Source organism: Protopterus annectens, chromosome 1.part1 (assembly GCF_019279795.1).
Source record: "Protopterus annectens isolate FY-2018-M chromosome 1.part1, PAN1.0, whole genome shotgun sequence".
NCBI lineage: Eukaryota > Metazoa > Chordata > Ceratodontiformes > Protopteridae > Protopterus > Protopterus annectens.
This window is the reverse complement of record NC_056726.1, coordinates 1,670,104,707-1,670,130,462: the sequence shown is the minus strand read 5'-3', so window position 1 is coordinate 1,670,130,462 and position 25,756 is coordinate 1,670,104,707.

Sequence of the window (25,756 nt, the reverse complement as noted above, 5' to 3'; positions counted from 1 at the left end):
GAGTCTTTAGCTATTTTTCTCTCAAAATTTGCTTTGGATGATTTTATGAGAGCTCTTAGTTCTTTACTTATAGTGATCAAGGGTGTCTTACCTTTTAAGGATTTTGCTCTATCTTGTAGTAGCTTCCTCCTTTTGTTGTAGAGTTTGTTTATGGCTGGGGTCCACCAGACTGGACGCTTGCCTTTGGTACAAAGAGTCTTTGTTTTGCTTGGGATTGCCTTATCCATGCAGTCCTGCAGGTGCTGGTAGAAGGCATTTGTAAGTGATTCAGCGGCTTGAGTACTGTTTTCCGCCGGCTCGGGCCCTTAAAGCAGACCACACTAGTGTTTAGAAGTGTGAAGTCGGCTTTCAAGAAGTTCTTTACTGTGGTCTTTTTATTTCAGGTGGGGTGGGATGAGGACCTCCAGCGAGATTAGTTTGTGATCTGATCTCACCAGTGAGGGTATACTTCCGGTGTTGAGCATTGTGCTCCCATGTTCGTGATGATGAGATCAAGTATGTTTTCTCCTCTTGTGGGGATGGTGACTAGTTGTTCCATGGCATTTGAGTTTATGAATTCCAGGAACGTTTGGGCTAGGGTGTTTGGGCTTGAGTAGTGTTCCCAGTCTATATTAGGGTAATTGAAGTCACCTAGTATGATGGTGTTTGGTGATACATTTATCCCCTCTAGTGTTTTCAGGAAGGCCATGTGAGGTTCCTGAGTTTGTGAGGGTGGCCTGTAACATGCTACAATTTGCAGAGCAGTCTTGCCTATGGTTAATTGCACCTGGATGGTCTCCGATGCATCATGCGTTGCCACCAGTCTTGAGGTGTGGGTGTCCTTGATGAATATGGATACCCCCTCCTTTCTTGGTATTGTCCGGATTTTGGGGCGGAATGCATGATAAGCGGTAAAACCTGATAGTGCTGGGGTGCTCTCAGGAGCCTTGAACCAGGTTTCTGTCACTGCACAGACATCGATGTTCTCCATACTGAGAAGGGCCTCGAGTGCGTGCATTTTGAGATTTAGACTTCTGGCATTGAGCAGCATTACCCTTAGTTTTTTCCTTTTTGTGTTCTAGGGTGGTAGGTTTAGAATTTGAGCCTTGCCTAAAAAGGCACTATGGGGTGGCAAGAGCCTTTGCCAATATCCGGAATCCCAGGGTGACAGGTGCAAGCCGTCCCTTGCGAAGCAGCGTGGCTTGTCCAGCATGTCATCCCAGGCAGACAGACATTGGATCCCCTTTGAATGACACCAGAGTTTAAGCCAATTGTTAAAGCTGATCATCTTATCTCTGTATTGTGGCATCATTCTTGGTGAAGGTAGGATACTGCTCAAGGTCAGGGTCATACCTGCCTGGGCTACATAATCAGAGAGCTCCTCAATGTCTCTTTTCATGTAGTCCAAGGAGGTGCGTCTCAGGTCATTTACACCAGCGTGGACAATGACTGAGTCGTATTTGTACCTGCTGTTGAGAGACCTGAGTGCTTGCGTTATGTGGCGGATTCTAGCGCCCAACAGGCAGCTTACTGTGACCTTCTCCTTACTCAGTCTGGTGAGCGGGGCGTCAGTGTGTCTGACTATGGAGTCACCAATGACTAGTGTGTCTGGCATTGTGTTTAGCCTTAAGGGCTGTGACTGTTTGACACTCTGACTGTGAGGTCTATGTGTTGCAGGTGTTGTGTTCTGAGGTGGTGGTTGTTTGGGTGTCTGCTTTGGTGGCCTCTGCTGTTTTGGTAGATTTTTGATCAGAGCCGCCGAGTATGTCTTTGTGTGTTTATGTGTATGATTTGAGGTTGTGATGGTACTATGTGAGACTGGGTCTATAGTGTGTGTGGTAACCTTCTCCTCCTGACTGGTCTTGCCAGTCCTATGTTGAGAGAGCTCAGCCTCCAGTTTGGCCGTATAGTTGCATCTCTCGCATGTATTTGTGTTTTGTGGGAGGAGGAGAGGGTTGTCTGTGTACATGAGGCAACTGTAACATTGCCTCAATATTCCCAGGTTCACCAGCTGAGCAGGAGAGGACACTAGCAACTGATTCCTCGACATGCTAGAAGGACTAGACAAAAAAACTTTAAGAGAGATTCGGGGGACGTGGGTGACCGAGAAATGGGGGTTTGCCTTTTTGGGGTGCTATCTATAAGAGTGCCGTATCAAGGTAATAAGTACTGTAGGAGCAAGTGCTAGGTTTAACAGATAGAGAAAAGTCTACTTGGAGTCAAGTAGAGATGATCTTTTTAGGTATTAGAGAAAGTGCTAGTAACAGGGATGCTTAAAGGTAAGATTGAAAAGAATGCACTCTGCAGTGTGCACTAGAGAAGTTAGATATGAAAGTAGGTAACTTGAGTTTTACCTGTTTAAAAAGTTAAGGTTTAGTGGAGAGTTACTATTTTTATAACAGCAAGATGGACTGAAAGGGGTGGTTACTTTTGTATTTTGGTACTATGAAATACTGTAGGATGGCCAATAAATTTAAATAATTGAAGGGGTGGGATTTCAAAAGTGATGGTTTTGTGATTACTCACATAAGCCAGTGAAAGTAGAGAGAAATGAGATATATGGTCAGATTAACATAAGAGGCGGGCAACTAGAAAGACAGTGGTATTTAACAAGACAACTTAAATGGGTGGAAGGGAGGGAAAAAATTCTGCCTGACTCAGAACAGAGAGAGCTGTGGTCTCTTTTGAAGTTTTAATATGCTGTTAAAACAGAATGCAAGCAAAACACAAGGTAAAGAAAACAAACTACAGTATTCAAAATATAGAAAGGCAATACAGAAATACAAAAAATAACAGCAAACTAACCTTTCCTTCACAGCAAAGTGTAGCAGAGTCTGGATGAGCCTTTCTGGTAAAGCTCTGAAATGTTTTAGTTTACTCCTTAAATAGAAATTTTAGTTCCTAGCTATAACATAGCATAACTATTTCAGGTTGAAAGAAATATGTTGTTAAGATGAGTATAGTTTTTGGGGTAAGTTGTTACAAAAACGCAGTTCTTGGCTCCCCCATCCCCCAAAACAACAGAAAAATGACAGTTTGTAGAATCATGGGAATAACACATAATTCAGTTGTTATGAATGCTTTCCCCACAATTGTCACAAAATGTGTACACATGTTCAACACAAAAGTAAATTGTATATGATTGCTAGGCACCTCTCACTGTTCCCAGCACTCCCCTGGTGGTGTCTATGGGCCATCATAGAAGGATTGCACCCCTTTGTTATTGACATTATAGTTTTTTACATTGCCTTAGAAGGGATTGGGAGGGTGGCCTAATGGTTAAGGTGTTTGCCTTACAAACACAAGGTGCAGGTTTTGAGTCTCACAAGGGATAATTGGCTAGGCTTAAAATGGCTAACCTATGATAGAAAAGACTATAAGGTAACCAATTTTAACAATAACACTTGTAATGCCAATTAATAAGGCTGTCTATCTCTGAAAGTCAATGCATGCCAAAAATGCCTATGCCAAGAGTGAAGTATAAGAAGTATGTATAGATAAAAAAAAATAAATAAATATATATATATATATATATATCTGGTTTAATATTAGAATATCGAAGCGAACTCCGTCGACTGTACTATTGTCGAACACGGAAGTTTGAAAACGGTAATATCAAAAACCAAAAACCAGCCTAGGAACAGGTTTTAACATGGGTCGAGATAGGTGTTCAGTGTTATTCCAAACTACAAACCTCCCCCTATCTCGACCCATGTTAAAACCCGTTCCTAGGTTGGTTGGTTTTTGGTCTTCGATATTACCGTTTTCGAACTTCCGTGTTCGACAATAGTACAGTCGATGGAGTTCACTTCGATATTCTAATAGTAAACCTGTATATATAAATATATATATATATATATATATATATATATATATATATATATATATATATATATATATATATATATACATATATATATATATATATATATATATATATATATATATATATATATATATATATATATATATATATATATATATATAAAACAGTTTTCTTTGTAACGTGAAAAAATCTAGCAGGTACTTGAAAAATACAAGCATACCTTAGCAACATCAGAAGTCTTCTGGCCAAATAAAGCTAAAGGAATCTCAATCTTCTGTTTTCTAGCAATACACGACTGCTCTCACCTTCAAGTACACTAGATACATAATCACCTTGTTATGGGGTAGACTCATGCCTCTACCAAAGTGAAGATGAAAATGAGGTGTGAACTCATTTAAATTGCTGAATGCCAAACTTCTGGCTTCATCATCATCATCAACTTCTTCCGGCTGTTCCCATTAGGGGTCGCCACAGCGGATCATCTGTTTCCATTTCTTCCTGTCCTCTGCATCTTGCTTTGTCACACCAACCACCTGCATGTCCTCTCTCACCATATCCATAAACCTTATCTTAGGTTTTCCTCTTTTCCTGTTACCTAGTAGCTTCATCCTTAGCATCTTTTTCTGAATATACTCAGCATCCCTCCTCAGCACATGTCCAAACCAACGTAATCTTGCCTCTCTGGCTTTGTCTCCAAACCTTCCAACCTTGGCTGACCCTCTAATATACTTATTCCTAATCCTGTCCACCCTCGTCACACCCAGTGCAAATCTTAACATCTTTAACTCTGCCACATCCTGCTCAAACTCCTGCCTTTTTGTCAATGCCACTGTCTCCAACCCATATAACATAGCTGGTCTCACTACTGTCTTGTAGACCTTCCCTTTCACTCTTACTGGTACTCATCTATCACAAATCACTCCTGACACTCTTCTCCACCCACTCCATCCTGCCTGTACTCTCTTCTTCACCTCTCTTCCACGCTCACCATTACTCTGAACTATTGATCCCAAGTATTTAAACTCATCCACCTTCACCACCTCTACTCCTTGCATCCTCACCATTCCTCTATCCTCACTCTCATTCTAACACATATATTCTGTCTTAGTCCTGCTGACCTTCATTCCTCTTCTCTGTAAAGCATATCTCCATCTCTCCAGGGTCTCCTCCACCTGTTCCCTACTCTCACTACAGATCACAATGTCATCTGCAAACATCATAGTCCACGGGCACTCCTGTCTGATCTTGTCTGTCAACCTGTCCATCACCATTGCAAATAAGAAAGGGTTCAGAGCTGATTCTTGATGTAACCCCACCTCCACCTTAAACACATCCGTCACTCCCACCGCAGGCCTCACCACTGTCATGCTACCCTTGTACATATCATGTACCACTCTTACATATTTCTCTGACACTCCCAAATTCCTCATACAATACCACAACTCCTCTCTAGGCACCCTGTCATATGCTTTCTTTAAGTCTACAAAAACATAATGCAACTCCTTCTGACCTTCTCTGTACTTCTCCATCAACACTCTCAGAGCAAACAAAGCATCTGTAGTGCTCTTTCCCGGCATGAAACCATACTGCTGATCATTAATAATCACGTCCCTTCTTAACCTAGCTTCCACTACTCTTTCCCATAACTTCATGCTGTGACTGATCAATTTAATCCCTCTGTAGTTACTACAGCTCTGCACATCACCCTTATTCTTTAAAATCGGTACCAAAACACTTTTTCTCCATTCCTCAGGCATCCTCTCACTTTCCAAGATTTCATTAAACAATCTGGTTAAAAACTCCACTGCCATTTCACCTAAACACCTCCATGCTTCCACAGGTATGTCATCTGGACCAACTTCTAGCTTCATGTAGTATATGTAAGCACAGTGTAAATACTACCTCAGTCTTGCTGCTAATGAATTGCAACTGTGACTTGTTAGTTGGAGGGAGAAGGAATACACAACAATTCTGACTCCCTACCTGCAGTGGGTGTGTTGGCAAGGATACACTTACAACATGTAGAAGTAATTATAGCAAGCTTTTAAAGGGAAGTGAGCAGCACACATTTCTCAGTTTTTGTTCACTAATATCCAAACTCCCCTGCCTTTGTAAAAGAATATAAAGAGAAGATAGAGCTGCATTGCTGAAAAAAATAGTCATAAATGGTTGTATGATTAGGCATTGCAATGAATATGTAATTAACACATGTACAAACAATTGAGTGTGGACAAGTGTTATATGTCTTGTAAATGCTGTGGAAATGGGACTTGCTTGTATGCACAATTTATTTTATTTATTTATTTTATTTTATTTTACATTTGTTGACCGTGATAGTCTGACTGGATATATGTCCATTTTCAGCGGAGGCCCAGGGAGAAAAGCTCCACATACCAAAAAAGAGACAGCACATACATCACTGAGTGATAAACCCAGGAAGACATGTTTAGAAAAATATAAACAAAGAATACAGGCAGATATCAATATACACAATGTGCAGACTTGCATCTGATTGGCAAAGACGTATCAGAAAATATGAGCATAGAATACAATCAGATCTCATAATTCACAATGCTCAGACATTCAATTGCTATGAGGCATAGATACTTGGCTATACAGCAGGTTGGGTAGCAAGACATGTATTAGTGAAGTTGTTAGTCATGTTTGGAACAAAAGCACAGCCAATGAGATGTGAGGTATTTTTTGAATAGCTAGACAAACCAAGAACCTAATTTTTAAACTTTTACAACTCACCCTAAAAGTACAGGTCCACTCCCTTTTAGATGGTGATATACACCAAAACCCTGGTCCTACCACAAGCACAGCTACACAGCTTGATACACCAACTCCTACTAACACACATCTGCTTACCAAGCCCCCCAACTCTCTCCTGATAGCTCATCTTAACATTCGTAGCATCAATAATAAAGTTGCTCTCCTACATATAGATGTACATTCTTTTGACATCCTCTGTCTGTCTGAAACATGGCTTACTCCATCAATACAAGACAGTGTAGCTCTATCCCCTGGCTACAATATCCTGAGACTTGACCATAATACTAAGAAAATTGGAGGCGTAGCCATACTTTATAAGAATGGATTACAAGTTACCTCGCTAGACCCCAAACCTCCACTTTCCAACAATGCAGAGATTCTTCTATCTAAGATTCAGCTTAACAAATGTAAAGCCATATATCTAATCTGTTTCTATCTTCCCCCAGGCAATAACACCAACACATTAGAGGCTATCCTCAGCTGACTCTCAAGCAACTACCCTCAAGAAACCATAATACTTGGAGTCTTTAACATAAACTGGAACTCCTGTATATCTGACCAGCCTTCTACTCATATCAACCTATATGGTTTTACCCAAACTATAACATCCCCTACCCGTAATAATAAACTTAACAGCAAAACTAGTACCCTTGACTGGATACTCACTAATACTCCCCAACAAAACTATAAAACAGGCACTCTCCCAGAGGACATAAGTGACCACTTGCTTACCCATCTAATCAGATATAAAACTGAATTCTCAAACTCAACCATGTGCAGAACTATTCGTACTAACAAAAATTTTAACCCTGCTTACTTTCAAACTGAACTAAGCACCTGTGACTGGTCACCCCTGAAACACCCCCCACTAGATGATGCAGTCAAATACTTTAATTCGAAATTTCTTTCCATACCCCATTACACAAAGTTAGAATCAGAACTAAACCAGCACCATGGCTCACCAATACTCCCAAACAAAAAATCCTCCAAAGAAATAAACTATGGGCCAAATGGCGTTCAACAAAAAGCCCCTCAAATCACTTACAATTCAGACAGCTAAGAAACGAAATAAAAAAGCCATTATTATCTGATAAAAGGAACTATTACTGCCAGCTTCAACAAACCCACCAAAATAATCCTCAAAAATTCTGGTTAGGCATAAATAGCCTCCTACACATCGGACATTCATGCACTCCTACTCCCTCTGACTCTGTTCACAACAATCCCATCCAAATAGCCTACTCATTTAACACATTTTTCACTGAAACAATCCAATCCCTAGCCAACCAGCTGTCCCCTAGCACCTCATGCTCTACCACAACCTCTACCAATAATCCTCTTCTATTTCATTTTCAGCCAGTGCCCACATTGCTCATCTGTAACCTCATCTAGAAACTTAAACCCACCACACTCTCTGCAGATCTACAACCTGCAGAATACCTACAAAAAGCTGCTAAAGTAATTGCCTACCACATATCCATCCTCATTAACAGAACTATTTCTGAAAGAACTATCCCCTTAATCTGGAAGGTCTCTCACATCATCCCCCTGCACAAAGGTGGTAACTCCAAGGAGTTCTCCAACTACAGGCCCATAGCCATACTATCTCCTTTGGCAAAAATAATGGAGAAATGCATTCATTTACAACTGTTAACCTACCTACCTGAGCACAATTTACTAGCCACCTGTCAACATGGCTTTAGACCATTTCATAGCACCACCTCTGCTCTCTTATCCTTCACTAACCGCATTAATAGTAATCGTAATAATGACACTCTATCCTCAGCCCTTTTTATCGACCTGTCTAAAGCATTTGACATGGTTAACCACCACCTCCTCATAGACACACCCAAAAACCTGTCATTGGAGGCCCTTACTATCCAGTGGTTTTAATCATACCTAGATAATAGGCAACAGGCTGTACTATGGGATAATACTTTATCTTCCCACCTCCCAGTTGCCCTAGGTGTCCCTGAAGGATCCATATTGGGTCCTTTACTCTTCTCCATCTTTACAAATGACCTTCATTCTGTAATTCCACAAGCTGACTGTATCCAATACGCAGATGACTCCACACTCATATGTTCTGCTACTTCTCAATCAGAACTTCAGTCACTAACCCAAAAGACCTTTAGCACAGTCGAAAATTGGCTCCTACAAAGGTGTCTTATCCTAAACACAAAAAAACTAAAATGCTACTATTCACCCGTACCCGTAGAACTTCCCCACTTAACTTTACTGCCACTTCAAATAATGGAACTATAATATCTCCTGAGCCAACCACCAAACTACTCGGAGTACTAATAGATAATAACTTGTCTTTTGAGCCTCACATTAATAACACCATAAAAACAATGAATAAGAAACTAGGTTCCCTCTGCAGGATCAAACCCTTTCTAACTCCTCTAGCCAGGGTCACCATTGCTCACACCCACCTTATCTCTACCCTACTCTATGCCTCCATTATCTATACCAAAATATGCAGAAGTAATCTGAGTAAACTGTCATCCTCCTACAACAATATTGCCAGATTTGCAGCTGGGTCCTCCTATAGAAGTCATCACTGTATCAACCTGAATCAACTTGGATGGTTAGAATTGCTAAAGCTAATACTTTTCAATCAACTAATAGTAGCCCATAAGATCCTGTATCTACCTCAAAATACACCCTTACTTACATACCTAGACACCCCCTATAACAATCTCAAAACCTTACGCTCATCTAATAAACTACTTGTACAAATATCTAAATCCAACAATTAAGCTGGTGATACCCTGTTCTCTAATACAGTGGGTCAGTATCATTAGTTTATCAGCTGAGCATAATGGCCTGGGGGCACTATGAGGGGTGAGAATATTTTTGAGGGCAGGGGTGTTATCAGGTTGATGGAGTATTTTATGTGCTTCTATAAGCTGATTGAACTGTAGAAGGGTAAGATACTCTAGCCATCCCAGTGCTTTGAGGTTATGGCAATGTTGGGTCCTAAATGCCATGCCTGTAGAGAATCTGGCTATATGATTGTAACATCTTGATAATTTGTTGAGATTGGTTTTGGATAGGTTGGTGAGTACAGGGAGGCATACATAAGGGTAGAGAGGAGGTGTGATCTTGCAATAGCTATCCTAGCTAGGGGGGGTGAGGAAAGGTTTGGCTCTGTACAGGGAGACAAGTTTTTTGTTGACGGACTTAATAGTGTGATTGACATGTTTATCAAATTTAAGGTTGTTGTCTATTATTACACCTAGAAGCTTTGTATGGTCATCAGGGGAGATAATGGTGTCATTGCTAGATTTGATGTTGAAGGAAGGAGGAGGAATTCTACGGTTAGGGGAGAAAAGTAGTAGCTTGTTTTTTTTAGGATTTAGAAGCAGGCGGCGATTAGCTAGTCATGTTTCTACCATGCTGAAAGTGGTCTGGGTGAGGGTTAGAAGTTGTGTAGAAGAGGAGGCAGGGCATATTTGCATTGAGTCATCTGCATATTGGATGCAGGTAGCTCCAGGTATGGTGGTGTGCAGATCATTGATAAAAATAGAGAAAAGAAGGGGACCTAGTATGGACCCTTGTGGGACACCTAGGGTTAGAGGAAGTTGGGATGACAGCTTGCTCTGCCATAAGACAGCCTGCTGTCTACCATTTAGGTAGGAGTGAAACCATTGTATTGCATGTTGGTCTAAACTGATGGTTTGTAGGATATTGAGCAGTAGCTGATGGTTGACCATATCGAAAGCTTTTGAGAGATCTAGGAAGAGTGCTGAAGATAGTTTGTTGTTGTTACAATGAATATTGATGACATTAGAGAAAAATAGAAGAGCCGTGGTGGTACTGTGGAATGGCCTAAAGCCATGCTGAGAGTCAGTGAGCTTTCCGTTTTGAATAAGAAAGTGCATGATTTTTTTATGTATGCATCTTTCCATGATTTTAGCTAGTGGCAAAAGAATGGCTATAGGTCTAAAGTTAGATAATTCTGTGGAACTTCCTCCTTTATGGAGAGGTATAACGTGATATTTTCTATATTTCTGGGATGGATCCTTCTGAGATGGATCTGTTGATCAGAATAGAAATGGGAAGTGTTATGGCATCAGCTGCTTTTTGAAGCTATTCAGCTGGGAGGTGGTCAGCAGCTAGTGTAGTAGATTTTAACTTTTTGAGTAAGGTCTGGATCAGGTTGGTAGGTAAAGTTTGAAAGGTAAAGGTGGGTTGGGTGTTGGTGGATCAGGGCTAGATGTGCCAGAGCTGGTGTTTGTGTCCAATGGAGTGAGATGGGTAGCTAGAGACTGGATAGTTTCAGTAAAGAAGGAGTTGAAGCTGTTTGCAATTCAACAGGGGATTTATCAAGGGCAGCTGATGGGGTACGAGTGGTGGAATGGCCTGGGTGGAGAAGATTGTTAATACCAGCCCAGAACCTTTGAGGTTTTAGCTGATATTTTTGTTGTAGGAGGATGTAGTGATTTTTTTGGTCTAGAATGACAGATTTCTTGGTCTGGTTGCTTAGCTGCCGGTATCTTATTTGGTCCATAGGGGCTTTGGTAACATGCCACCTGGCCCAGGCGTTGTTTCTTAGTTTAATTTTGGTTTTTGTTTCTTTAGATAGCCACAGTGCAATCGTGGCTGTTACACAGATGGTACAGGTAGGAGCATGGTGGTTAAGGATAGCCAGAAATTTGGTATTGAAGTACTCAACTGCTTCTTGTAATGGGAGTCATTTCAAGACATTCCAATTACATGCTTTGAGTTATTTTTGGAAGTTGTCAAGATTAAAGTTTCTGATGTTTCTTATAGTTTTGTAGGTGGGCTGGTTGGGAATGTCGGCTTTGAGCCTAATAATATAGGTAAGGCAGTGATCACTTAGATCATCGAGTAATGTACCTGACTTGTACTTTTGGGGGTGGCTATTAATAAGTATCAAATCGAGGATACTATCTTTGACTCTATTTTTGCTAAATCTAGTGGGGGTGGCAATGATCTGAGTAAACCCGTGTAGGTTTAAATGGGTGGAGGGAGTTTCAGAGGAACAGGTGTATCAATCAATGTTAAAGTTCCCCAAGACAATGGTTTCCTGGGGATAGTTAGAAGCTAGCCAATGTAAGATATTTTCTAGAAGGATTATCATTCTTGCCGGGTGGAATATAAATGCAGACAATGTATCTGCATTTATTTTTGTTTATTATTAGTTTGGTGATGAGAATTTCTGCATTGCCAAACTGAGGTGTCTGTTGAGTGTCAATTGCTTTTGTTAGGGTAGACTTTATAGTACAGCTACCCCACCACCTTTCCTGGAGATCTGGTCCAGTCTAAGGATGTTGTACTATTGGGGGGGGTATTTCGTTATCTACAATGACTTGCATTCCTGCTGTAAAGCTGTTTCTGTGGCAAAGAGGGATAAGACACCCTTTCTGTGTTTTATAGGTTCATTGGTGTGACAGCTTATATCCAGACTTGTGTAAAAATCTGTAATTTTTTTTGTAAAGTTTGCTTTGCAATGTTTTTATTGTTTTTTTATAATATTAATATTTATATTGAACAGGTCTTAGTGCAAACATGGTGAAATGGATAAATCAATTTCATGTAAAGTACTTCTATGAAAAGACTTTCTAAATTACACTTGTGAATCAAGTGTATGTGCAACTCACTTGATAAACACGATGAGCCACACAGTATATACTGTCTGTAGATTATGGTTCAAGTCCTACATTTGTCTTTTAAGGATGAAACCTAATAAGCACTTTAGAAGGATAATACAAGGTGAGCTTTGCCTATTACATTTCTGTGTCACTTACCTTCATGCAAACACGGCCTAACAGCACAGACAGTAGTCCATTTAAAAACAGATACATAGTTGCATTTTTTGCTTACTATTGTGCAAACTTGTTAAGTGGTATTGCATGGTGGTCAGCATACATACAGAGTACTGAATAAGAAAATATGCAGCTGCTGCCTAGTTGCTCCTGTGGCGGCAGTTGTAAATTAATTATTATATTATAGGTGAGCCTGGGTTCTAATCCATCTAAGCTGAAACTTTTCTTACTGATGTTCTACTTTACTTAATATAGATATTAATAGCAAAAAAAATCTTACACACAGGAATAACTATCTATAGCATGTGCATTTCAGCATGCACAGGATATCAGAAATATATTACATGTGTAACTGGGTGCATCAGTACAATTATGGTTGTACAATTACACAGTTATAGAGCCAGAGTAATGCTTGTATACTCTCCTTTATAAAATATAAAACAATGTAAGCATAATTATAAATAATAAGTATGTATAGCGCTCAAACTCATATGAATTAATGTGTGTGTCTGAGGGTATATGTTTCTGTGATCATAATTGCTTTTTTCCAGCCTTGGATGGATTTCAGACTTCAATGGTAGTCACAGACACATGAATGTATAAATCAGGACCTTGTCAGGTCACACACATACATAGTTAACCCCTCACTCCATCATGTGTATTTATATATAATTAATGAGCACATCTGTCAAGCACTTTTTCTGTGACAAGAATGAAAAGTCGCCTATGTGGAAGAATATGTTTTGTCAATGTTGGATAGATTTGAATCCCACATTGTACAAATTAATTTTATCACTATATAACGCCACACAAAACATTTCTCAGGTCATAAAATGTATACCCCCAATACATGTCTGCAAAGTTAAATCAAGTAACAGGTACAGAAACATCAAAACAAAACTAATGGCAATTTCAGATTACCCTTGCTAGTTCATAAATGGACTTTGTGTTTGGCATTGTTGGTCTCCACTTAACATCACACAAACTTGGTTGGTATGGTTGTTCAGGTTTGCGCACTAGCATTAAACGCGATAACAGAAATTGGTGAGGAAAACACTTTTAACTGTTACTGTTTGCCCATACCAGACATGTCTGGAGGTAAAAGAAAAGTGCTCAATTTAGGGCTCAAAGGTAGGGTGTGGAGGAATCCAGAAATTTTATAGGTCTCCTTGTAAAGTGCTACAGCTGAAGACTGCTGCAGGGGGGATTATACTGTGTCTCATTACAAATCTGAGGCTCAGAATAATCTGGTCAATGTTTTCCCCAGTGCAAGTGTCATTCAAAACCCTGGAGAGCAGTGTAGGCACCACTTTATTGACCTCAAAAGGCACAAGCAGGATACAATAAACCAGTGGCTGGACGATTTTAGGACTGCTGACATCCGACAGCTGTGTAAATGTACAAATAAATAGAATTTAAATTAGATAGAAAGCTGCATGTAGGCAAGACTGGTATGCATAACACTCTTCTCTTGCTCTGTCATATTCATTCTACAGCCATCCAGGAGATACAAGGAAGGCCATGTTGAGCATTTAGAAAGACTGAGGGAAGCAAGTGGTATGAATGCAGCATAACAAAACTATTATTGTATCTAAAGTATTGCTCTTCTATAAAATAGTAGCAAATTAAGCATGCATATCTTAACTGTAAAATAAAGCATCCCTGCTTCAGTCTGGAGAATAAGCCAACTATAGGAGACAATAGAAAAATGTAGTCAGACATTGTGGGTCCAAATACCACCAGTAATAATAAAATCATATAAAAATATTACATAATAAATTCTACAGAAGTGGCATACATGCCATGCTTAATATGTATTATTTGATCAAGCATATGTGCAATATATGCATGTTATAAAGATTACTTCGAGCAATCATCAGTTATAGTTTGTAGTTATTAAAAAGTACTGCTAAATGTAAAAGCAAAAATAAATTCTTGATTTTGTACTAATTTATTGTATGTCCCATATGATGGTACTAATTATCTCTCTTTTTTTCTCTTAACCCAACCCTTATCTCTCATTTTTTATTTTTATATGAGTCATCAATTTTCACAAAATGGTTTATGGCACAAGGAGGTAGGCCAATCACTGTGGCTCAGTCTGCCCCCACTCCATTGACTCTTCTACTGACACCCAACATATCTGGGACCAAACCTGGCAGTACTGCCTCTGTTGCCCCTGCATTACCAGGGCCCTTCGCATCAAGTAACATTACCCAGCTGGTGCAGTGGTACCCTCTGGGAGTATTGTCAGAGGTGGGGATTTTGTCACTCACCAGTAGATGCCAGGGTTGCTGTGTGAGGACATGGAGAGCACTACTGATGCACATCTTTGATGGAGGGAGAGGATGTTCTCTGTTATTGTGTATAAACAATGACATCAAGGACAACAACAGCCAATGGAGTAAGGGGTCAGTAATGAAAGGTCCTAGTGTGAGGACTAGATTCTCACTGTCCCCATGTTTGGCAGGCATGGGCATCAGATGTTCCATCATTATCCCCAATTATGGTCTCCTCCAACTTGTTCTATCCCTCACCATCCCTGTGGCACGTCTTGTTGGACTTGTTTATTTACATCCACTTACTCACCTACCTACCATTTGCTTGACCCAGAAATACCTACATCCCTTACTCAACATTCCTCTCCTACTGAAATAAAAAATCATAAATGAGCACCTGTCCCATCAAAAAAATATTGTCCCGTACATAGCTCTTCATTATGAACATGTGTTTTCTCGACACACTTTGTTTGGTGCAATTGGCTATATAACATATTTGCATTGTTGTTGCCCCTCTTTGTTAAGGTGACAGTCCAAACTAAGCCAATATTCTATACATATTTTCATTTCACACTGTAAAAGAAGTGGCTAGCTATGGTTCTTTCCTGCCTCCCTCCTGCACATTCCTATATTGCTTTCCCATTGCTCTTTCACTGCTTGCCCCACATTTCACCATTTTCCTATCTACCCCACTTTTTAACACCTTTAATCTGGTCAAAAAATAGAATCACACACCACACACATAAGTAACAAATCATCAACGAAGCCCTTCACTTTGTGTCTTCTGTGTTTGCGTGGAGTTTCAGATTGTGCATCAATGCTAAGCAACGGTGAATGGCTCTTTACATCCTGTGGCATGGACAGATTACCTCTGTGTAATGCTGGTTAAACTTGCTGAACTAAGGAAACATACAGTTAAAGTAAAATAAAGAATTATTTAATTCCATTTTGAATACATATTTAAAATGATTAGATGCAGATGGATTCAAACCCTGTATACTCGTAATAAATATCTCAACACACATACACCTGCTGCCACAGTCTTGCACTCATTACTATCCAAAGTGTTGACTACCATGCCTCTCCACTTAACATGCTTGCATTAAGGTAAGCAGACCAGTAGAACTCTCATACTTTTATCAATGAAGCAGAGCCCATGTTTATTCCTCTCTTAACTAGACACAAATTGGGAAAACAGTATAAATACTTTTTTGAGGTTAGACAATTTATAGCACAACATTTCCGATATGAACTATTTACAGACACCATAGTATCTGTTATATGTGTCTACCATAGCCAATATGGATAAGTACTTCTCTAGTTCAAGTAGGAGTCCTTAAATGTGTATCTGACATGCACAAACACTTTGACATAGATCACGCAAACCTGCTGTCGGCGGTGCGCTATGTAAAGTGCTTATTAGTATGTATTACTTATGGTTACTGCCCAGTTACTCTTCATCCCATTAAAATATATGTAAAAAAAAGACAAAAAGGAAGGCGGTTTTTACGGTATAGGGTTTGATTCTTGCTTCAGCATAGTACTTACCTATATATGAATATATATATCACTATGAAAAACATGAGAAAAATAAATATAGAAAATTGGTGACCTATCACAAATCATAACAGTTTTATGAAATTTATTCAGATAACATTTGACTTGATCAGACACAGCATGAAGTTATAAGAAAGAGTAGTGGAAGCTAGGTTAAGAAGATAGGTGATGATTAGTGAGCAATAGTATGATTTTTATACCAGGAAAGAGCACTACAGATGAGATCTTTGCTCTGTGGTTGTTGGTGGAGAAGTATAAAGGTCAGAAAGAGTTGCATTGTGTCTTTGTGGACTTAGAAAAAGCATATGACAGGGTGCCTAGAGAGGAGTTATGGTATTGTATGAGGAAGTCGGGAGTGGCAAAGAAGTAAGTAAGAGTGGTTCAAGACATGTACAAGGGTAGTGTGACAGTAGTGAGGTCTGTAGTAGGAGTGACAGATGTGTTCAAGGTCGAGGTGGGATTACATCAAAGATCAGCTCTGAGCCCTTTCTGTTTTGTAATGGTGATGGACAGGTTGATAGATGAGATCAGAAAGGAGTCCCTGTGGGCTATGACGTTTGCAGATGACATTGTGATCTGTAGTGAGATTAGGGAACCACATGTCCTCCCTGTGGTCACGTGGGTTTCCTCCGGGTGCTCCAGTTTCCTTCCACATCCTAAAGACATGTTGTAGGTGGATTGGACACTCTAAATTGGCCCTAGGTGTGAGTGTGTGCATGTGTGTGCCTTCTGTGGAAGGTTGGGTGCCGGGCTGGCAACTTGACACTGTAAAACTCCACTGCCAATCATGAGTGGACAGGTGATCCACTGTGGCGACCCCTAACCAGGAAAAGCCGAAAGAAGAAGAAGAAGTGAGATTTGGGAACAGGTTGAGGAGACACTAATGAGGTGGAGATATGCTATAGAGAGGAGAGGAGAAGAATGAAGATCAGCAGGACTAAGACAGAATATATGTGGATGAATGAGAAGGAAGACAGAGAAATGGTAAGAATGCACAGAGTAGACTTGGCAAAGTTGAATGCGTTTAAACACTTGGGATCAGCGGTTCAGAGTAATGGTGAGTGTGAAAGGGAGGTAAATAAGAGAGTGCAGGCAGGGTGAAGTGGGTGGAGAACAGTGTCAGGAGTGATTTGTGACAGAAAGGTACCAGTAAGAGTGAAGAGGAAGGTCTACAAGATGGTAATGAGACCAGCTATGTTATATGGGTTAGAGATTATGGCACTGATGAAAAGACAGGAGTTAGAGCTGGAGGTGGCAGACTTAAAGATGTTAAGATTTGAATTGGATGTGATGAGGATGGACAGGTTTAGAAATGAGATGTTAGAGTGTCAGCTCAGATTGGACAGTTTGGAGACAAAGCCAGAGAGGCAAGATTGCGCTGGTTTGGACATGTGATGAGGAGGGATGCTGGGTATATTGGGAGAAGGATGCTAAGGATGCAGCTGCCAAGTAAGAGGAAAAGAGGAAGGCCTAAGATAAAGTTTATGGATGTGGTGAGAGAGGACATGCAGGTGGTTGGTGTGGCAGAACAAGATGCAAAGGACACAAAGAAATGCAAACAGATCTGCTGGTGGTGACTCCTAACAGGAGCATCCAAAAAAAAAAAGAAGAAGATTCAGGTAACATTAGATAGTGTGATAAAAGAAGATATTATAGCTAGAATATATGGCGTAAAGGGAAGAAAAAGTCAAAAGATTTTTTTGTTGCTGATGGAGGTGCTGGATGGCATACACAAAGGATTATAGTAGGAGATATAAACAAAGCATTTGATAGTTTAGACAATAATGTATTATGGAAGATACTAGATGATTATGAAATTCCAATAAAAGATGTTGAATTATTTCAATCTGCATAAAACAACAATACAATGAAAAATAAGTAAATGGATGGATGAGTGACAAAACTGAAGCTCAGTGTGACTTATAGCTGGGTTGCCCAATAAGCAGGTTACTGTTTATATTATTAATGAATGCAGTAGTAAGCAAACTACAAAATAATTTGTCAGAAGCTGCATATGTGAAGTGGAAAAATTAAAATGTTTATATTTTTTCATATGCAGACAATTTAGTAATCATAACAAAAATAAGGGCTAGATGAAAGAAGTCTTGACAACTCCTGGGATGATACTGACAGATGCCGGTTTAGCATTAAATAATAATAAGTGAAAGGGAAAGTAGTAAAATAGAAGGAATTTATTTTTCTAGGAAACAAACCAAGAAGAAACTTTGCAGTCTGGAGGGTGTGATGTTCACTTCATGAATTATGTTATGCACCTAGCTCACTTAATAAAAACTGAAGTATAACATACGTGCTGCAAAGTAATCAAATAAATAACAGTAGATAATCCACAGTTGATTTAAAAAAATGGAATATCCTTTACTGAAACACACAAACAAGCAATCCTAGATGAGTATAATGAAAAACATCAAAACTATTCCTTATTTATATATAATCAGGTTGTTTGGAACAAGGGAGTGGTTACAAAGGGTGGTTCTGTTAAGAACAATAAAAGCAATAAAATAATTTCTTTAGCCAAGTTCCTCTCTCCCCTTACCTCATACTGAGTTTTTCTGAGACTTCGAGAGATACCACAGATTTTTCTTTTTGTTGTTGTTGTATTTTTCTAGGAAAGAAATACCTGTTTTTGGGACCATGTTTGGAAAATAATAATTCAAGACCAAAGAAAGAAAAGAAATGGTGCAGCAGTTGAAAAACATATATGAGTTTTGCAAAAGTTTTAAGACAACCTTCAAGACAAAAGGATACCTAGTAAAGTCTGCTCATTTAGGTAAAATTGATTATATATCTTCATGAGACCTGCAACAGTTGAAAAGGATGTTGCAGCTATGATACTCCTTTTGATATGAGGATCCAGATTAAATCCTTTAAAATAGGAGTGCTGTGTTACCTGAAATGAAGTTCTGGGATTAATAAATCCATTAGTTTATGCTATCTCTTCATGTATTACATATTAATAACAAAAGAAGGTGAAGGGAAAATGTCACAAATTCTGAGAATAAATTACGAAACAAACACACTCAGTGAGTATTTTGTTGTGTTATTTTTTATCATTATGTTTATTAAAGTTGGCCTCCGAAGTACCCACTGAGTGTGGTATTTTATTTTTGTTTTGTTTTTAAGTTTTAGAACAGTTCAGCAATTTGTTTTAATAAATTATGAAAATTGTTTGGAAATTATGCAAATTATTAAAAGGAAAAAAATATCTCTAGAAAATGAAGAAATAAAGACATATTAGAACAAATATTATTCTGGAAGTTAAATATAATGAAAGTTACAACAATTAGAATGGAATACTATAATGAAATAATACTTAAGTTTTATGTTGTTCATCCTTGGGAAAATAAAGGTGTCTATATTAGAAAACTGATACAGAACAGAGGAAGGAAATGTAGGGATTATCATATGTCCAGACTTTTTAATGAGACATTTTTTAAATAAATTGCCTGAGAAAAGAAGCATGATGTATAACGCTGAAATCACAGAGTATGTTTTTCTTATAAGCAAAATGAAACTACAAGATCTGCATTTTTGCAATGTGAAAGAAGGAAAACAATGTGAAACAAAATGCGTAAAAAAACTACTTGAAGAACTTATTGATTAAAGTTACAAACATAGAACTAGATTCCTATGAGAAGCATAGACAAAAATGTGCTGAAGCAATAGATAATTATTCTGCATTTTATGATGTGCCAGCGTGAATAAAATCGTATTTATCAAAAAGTGTTTTTTTCTGACATAGTAAGAAAAAAAAATAAGATCTTGGTTATGGCAGAAATGATGGGACTCAAATTCCGAGAAATAACACCTTTTTTATTTATATATTGAGGACTCCTAGTCTTTTCAATATGGATTGTGGGATCCTTTGTATCTACCTAAGCTACCAACAACTCAGACAGATGGGACCATTGTTTAATGTCTCACCTAAGAGAGAGGTAATGTCTTGGGAGTTATTCTAAAGTGGAAATTATTTTCTTGGATAGTACATGATTTGTCATTGTGGAAGAAATATTTCTTGGGTGCTGTATTTGCATAGTTTGGTATTGTTTCCATGTTTGCATGAAGAACTACACTTAAGAGAGCTGCCATTAAGATGACCAGGAATGTTATTAATCACAGGGTTGGGATTGTTAAGTATTATCGTTTTAGAGCATTGGGACTTTATTGATAGGAAGCCAGGGTGGTATCGAGATGATGAGATGTGCTTAAGTAATGTGGGTTTTGATATTTTTAATTTGTTGTTATCTTTGTTGGTCCAAGAAATGGTATCAGTTGCTAAATGGTCTCGTAGTTAGTCTGTAGGTTATATTAGGAAAGGAAAGTGGATAAACAGGCTGCCTTGTAGGCAGCTGAATGGGTATTCTGGGGGATTTAGCGCTCTGATGTTGTGGCTACAATTTCCCACCATTTCTTTTCCTGGTTCAAAGGGGAAAGTTGAAGTGATCAGTGCTAGAGACTTTGCACAGAAATGTTGTGGATCAGAAGTGAGTAGTATTTACTTAGGCTGTTAAGTTTGGCAGTTTATGGCATTTGTAAGTGAGCTGTTTAAATTTATCTGCAAGTTGCACACTTGCTGCAGGTGAGCGGTATGAACATACCTGACTACTTGCTTCTACATTATGTTATGGTATAGATGTTTTTGGAAAAGGACTGAATTTTCCATTGCCCATAAATTCATACATAATTACTATGCATACAGTCCTGAAGAACATTAATGAGTCTAGCTTAGATTCTCAATTTCCCTAAAGCACTGCCCAGTTAAGCAACTTGGTCATGGCCAAGAGTAGGTAAGTGAAGTAGAAGGAGTCAAACCCAATGCTTTTGGCACATGCACTAGCTCATTACAAAAGTCAACACTTTAGTCCTCTGCACTAACTGCCAGATAAAGTATATTTCAATTAAACTAATTTCATCATAAATTTGATATGTTGTTTGTGCCCAAGCAAATATTAAAGCTTTGTATGATTTCAGTAATATCCCATATGAAATGACATCTTCAAGTGTGTCTGCTATCAATTCAAGAGAGAGAATAGCTAAGAGCATCATTACATTATTCTGCAAATAGTAATTTATATTGATATTTTTATTTTATCTGTGTTTGTTAACTGGATTGTTGGACTGGTCCAAAAACCATTTTCAGCAATGACCCAGTTGCCAAAGCTCAAAAACAATATACATATGTATAATGAAAAATCATAAGAAATATATTACAAAACGCCCTTATAATAGAGTGTATATAAACAAAATGAATGGAAAGTACAATTATATATCCATTATGACTTTAAGCTCTATTATACTTTGTGAATTTGATTTGTTATTGCTGTGCTCTTTTTCCTTAGTGTTGTTTGACTTACTTTTAGTTAATGTTACATTCTTAACCCTCTTCTGTGTATTTATACAGCATATATTTGTTACATGCTTATTATGTTGCTGTTGTTGACCCCATCTGTGACAAAAAGAGATACTGGCAGCCCAGATCTCTGGAATTTTGTAAATAATTATATGTCATTTGAATATTAATATGATGTATATAGAAGTGTGACAGACGGAGATACTGCCATACCAGCTGGAATTTTCTAACCGGTTGTGTGCCATTTGTGAATATCAGCATGATGCAATCATTTGTGTTACAACTGTATTAGAACTGTATATCATATTGTACAGACGTGTGCAGAACAGATATTTTGTAAAATACTGAACAGAAATGTATATACACTATAGTAACTGTTTAGATGTATATGTATTTTAACAATAGAGACTGAAACACATGAAGTTAACTTCAGAAGAATAGCTGAAAACTTAAATATATAACCACATAATAAAAGAGATGTTATCTTTCAGTTTCAGTGCAACAATGTCTAGAACTAGAAGTTTTTTGTATTGTCCTTAAATATGGAGGAATGTAATTTATTTTATGGTTTCCAACATATGCTAAAAGATCTAAGGTCTATGTGTTTTCACAGGTGGATGCTAAATGCTACCAGCTGCAGTGGGGGTTTTCACCTGGGATAGTCAGATGACAAGAACTGATGTCATGCTGAAATTATTCCAGTAGTGATATTTGAAATATTAATTTAAGGACTCTCTGAGAGAGAAAGAGAGAGAGAGAGAGAGAGATAGAGAGAGAGAGAGAGAGAGAGAGAGAGAGAGAGAGAGAGAGAGAGAGAGAGACTGTGCATTTTGTATTTTGCCTTTGACCTGACAACATCAGCTGGAAAACCCATTCACCACATCTGCCTTGCCTAGCTCTGTAAGTAAGTTAACTATAGTACAGTAATTTCTCTTAGATACAGTTAGAAATATAGTGAAGTATAGCTTAGACATTTTCTTTATTTATTTGATACTGCCCTACAATGTTGTTTTAAATATTTCCTGTGATTTTGAACTCTGAAGTAACTGTGATTGTTTACTGAGTATTTTCTTGTTCTTTTCTTATTTATTATTAAATATATTTAAACCTATCATTGTAGCTGATATTTGTGAGACATATTGAAGCTCTTTGCTTACTTGCATATCTATTTGTGACACTGTGTGGGCCACTCCTAATAGCCATGCTCTTGGTCAAACTAATATTTAGATTAATAGTAACATTACACAGTAAGATTGGACACCCTTTGTTAAGGACCTTAAAATAGTTGATAAAGAGTTGGTCGGTGGCTGAGATAACTACTTTATAGTCTGGGAAAAAGGGGACATAGCTAGTAAACCTGTCCCAATCTTTCCCATGTGTGTGTGTGTGTGTGTGTGTGTGTGTGTGTGTGTGTGTGTGTGTGTGTGTGTGTGTGTGTGTGTGTGTGTGTGTGTGTGTGTGTGTGTGTGTGTGTGTGTGTGTAAATCAAATCTCAAAGAGTTTGTGTGTGTGTCAGCTACTTGGGCAGGGACACAAAGCACTGGTTGGACAGAGAGGGTGCTGGAGGTCTTTGCTTGGCCACTCAGCTGAGATCTCAAGTTTATAGCTGTGCAAGTGGGCAGTCTTATTGGGGATTTGGAGAAAGAGGTAGAAACCAGCCCCAGACTGATTGTTGTCTCTGTGTGCTCTTAAGGGAAATTGCACTTTGCTGTGCATGTACTTGTCATCCGCCCAGTATGTATGTCTCCCACTGTTGCCAGTGGTAAGGAATGAGGATCCTTGATTACTGGGTCAATGGTGGGGTGTCACACCATCTGTATACCCCCAGTGCTCTGTTGTAGACAACCATGATGCTTTAGCTTAAATGCTATATATCTTGAACTGCCTGTTGACCATAATGTAGTTGAAAATGTTTTTTTACTAGGCCACCTACTAGATTAGCAAACTGACAAATGATAAACTTTCAAAGCCTATAGCAAAGAAAAGAGTGCATGGAAATTCCCCGCAAAGCCAATGACCGTAAATGCCATCCTTTACACAGTTTACCTAAGAATTAGTTTCCCACAATATATAATGCTTTAAGGAAGGATGACTATGTTTACATGGAAGCAGAAGTACAGCCGTATTATGCACACTCACAAAGAGGCACTTTCTGCAGGCTTGAAATGGCCCATTTTAGACTTTGATGGGGAGGTTATCCTTTCATGTAGTGAGTGCAGGAGGTACTGGCTTGGTAATGAATTCCCTTTTCTCAGCAGCACAGATCTGCAAACAGCATATTTACAGTTTTGACAAAATAAGTTGTTGTTATCTCAATTGCAGTTACTTATATGATCAAACTCCTCAGCATTCTTTAGTACTTTGCACATATGTGCTGAATGGTTCTGTCAAACAGTGTGGAATATTACTTTTGTTGTTTCTAAAAATGCACTTCCATGAACAAATGTTTGTTTCTGGAAGGTAATGAGTAATAATTTGCACTAAGGCTGGTTTAACTTTTCATCTCTAAATGAGAAGCATGACAAAATCAACAGACTTGATATAAGTGGTTGTGTAACAGAAATTGTTATGCAAGATAAAAAGCTGATTGCATTACCTATTACCATCTGGGATATCTTGATATTTCACATTCACTCCACCTCAACAACCCTTTGTTTAGGGTTCCAGTAATGTAATTACTAAGTTGAAGTGACATTTTTCTGTACATGGTAGTCCACGCACATTATTTCTGACAATGGCGTACAGTTTACAAGTCAGCAGTTCAAGAAATTTGCAGAAGAGTGGGACTTTGTTCATATTACGAATAGTCCTGAATACCCTCAGTCAAACAGTTTGGCTGAACATGCAGTTCAAAGTCCAAAACAACTGTTAGAGAAATCCAGAAGTGACAATACCAATGTTTTTCCTAAACTTGTTAAATCTCATAAACATTCCTCGTGATAAACATCTTGGTTCACCTGCCCAGTGACTTATGTCGAGACAAACCAGAACCACACTACCAATCAGCAGTAATTTACTGGTTCCAAGTGCTAAGAACAACAAAGCAATTAAAGCCCAATTGTTGAAGAAGTGCTTGTCCCAGAAGTCTTCCTATGATAAAACTAGGGGAGATAGTGAGGATGCAGACGTCAAAAGGTTTTGATCCCATCAGATTTGTGAAATCTTTGTGTCAAGAACTGAGGTCATACATTGTGGAATCACAAGGAATGGAATGCAGATGAAATCAGAAACATTTGTTACCAGTGTCTGAACCAGTGTTCTAGTTCTCAGAGTCTCTTTTGCAATGTTCCTGTTCCAGAGGAGATTTCATTGGCAATCCTCATTCCTGAGAAAATCCCTGAGACTTAATCAAGCAGAATATTCCCCAGTGACTCTCCCTGTTGCTAAACCTAGTCCTAACTGTTATGTCACAAGATCAGGTTACATCTCGAAACCTAGTTCCAGCAACATGGGCATGACTGTTGTTTTCATTATTAGTGTCTGTATAATTGCATGCCTATTGAAATGTCACTGTTTACATGAGACAGCTCAGTAAAGAGGGAGGATGTAGATCAGAGTTTGTGGTATACGTTTAAGAAGCTTTCCAGTGAGTCAGCATGTGTATATAAGAACTGAGCACATGCAAGCAACAGTGCAATTTTGAGTGAGCAGCCAGAGTGTAAACATGCAAGTATGGAGTCAGTCAGTTTGCTAGATAGTTTGTTTAAGTTTAATGTTCCTGCTATCCATCCTGATGTGCTTATATATAATAAACTACTTGAATGAACACCCAAGCTTCAATGTCTTCTTAATATACATAAGAAGAGCGATATCTGGAACACGTAGCCCTAGACCCATAACATTTATGGATATGCAGTAAGTTCATTAGGTTTGGGTCGTGGGTTGCTCCTTAGGCCATGCTTAAGTCTCCCCTAAGAAATCTATATGTTACAGAGTATAGTGACAGGGATTTTAGTCGGTCCATGTAAGGCACATGCTGCAGGCCTCAACAACCCTTCTTGCATCTTTCATCTTGGCTGTTGTTACCTCCATTACCTGTGTCATTGCAACTGCATCTCATCTTGATTTTATCTGTACATTAAAAAAGCAGAAATGAAGTTTTATAAGCATTCTATTTGTAGACATAAAACCTGTCTAATACAGCTAGTCTGCAGTTTAAGAAGCCATTCTTTTCCTA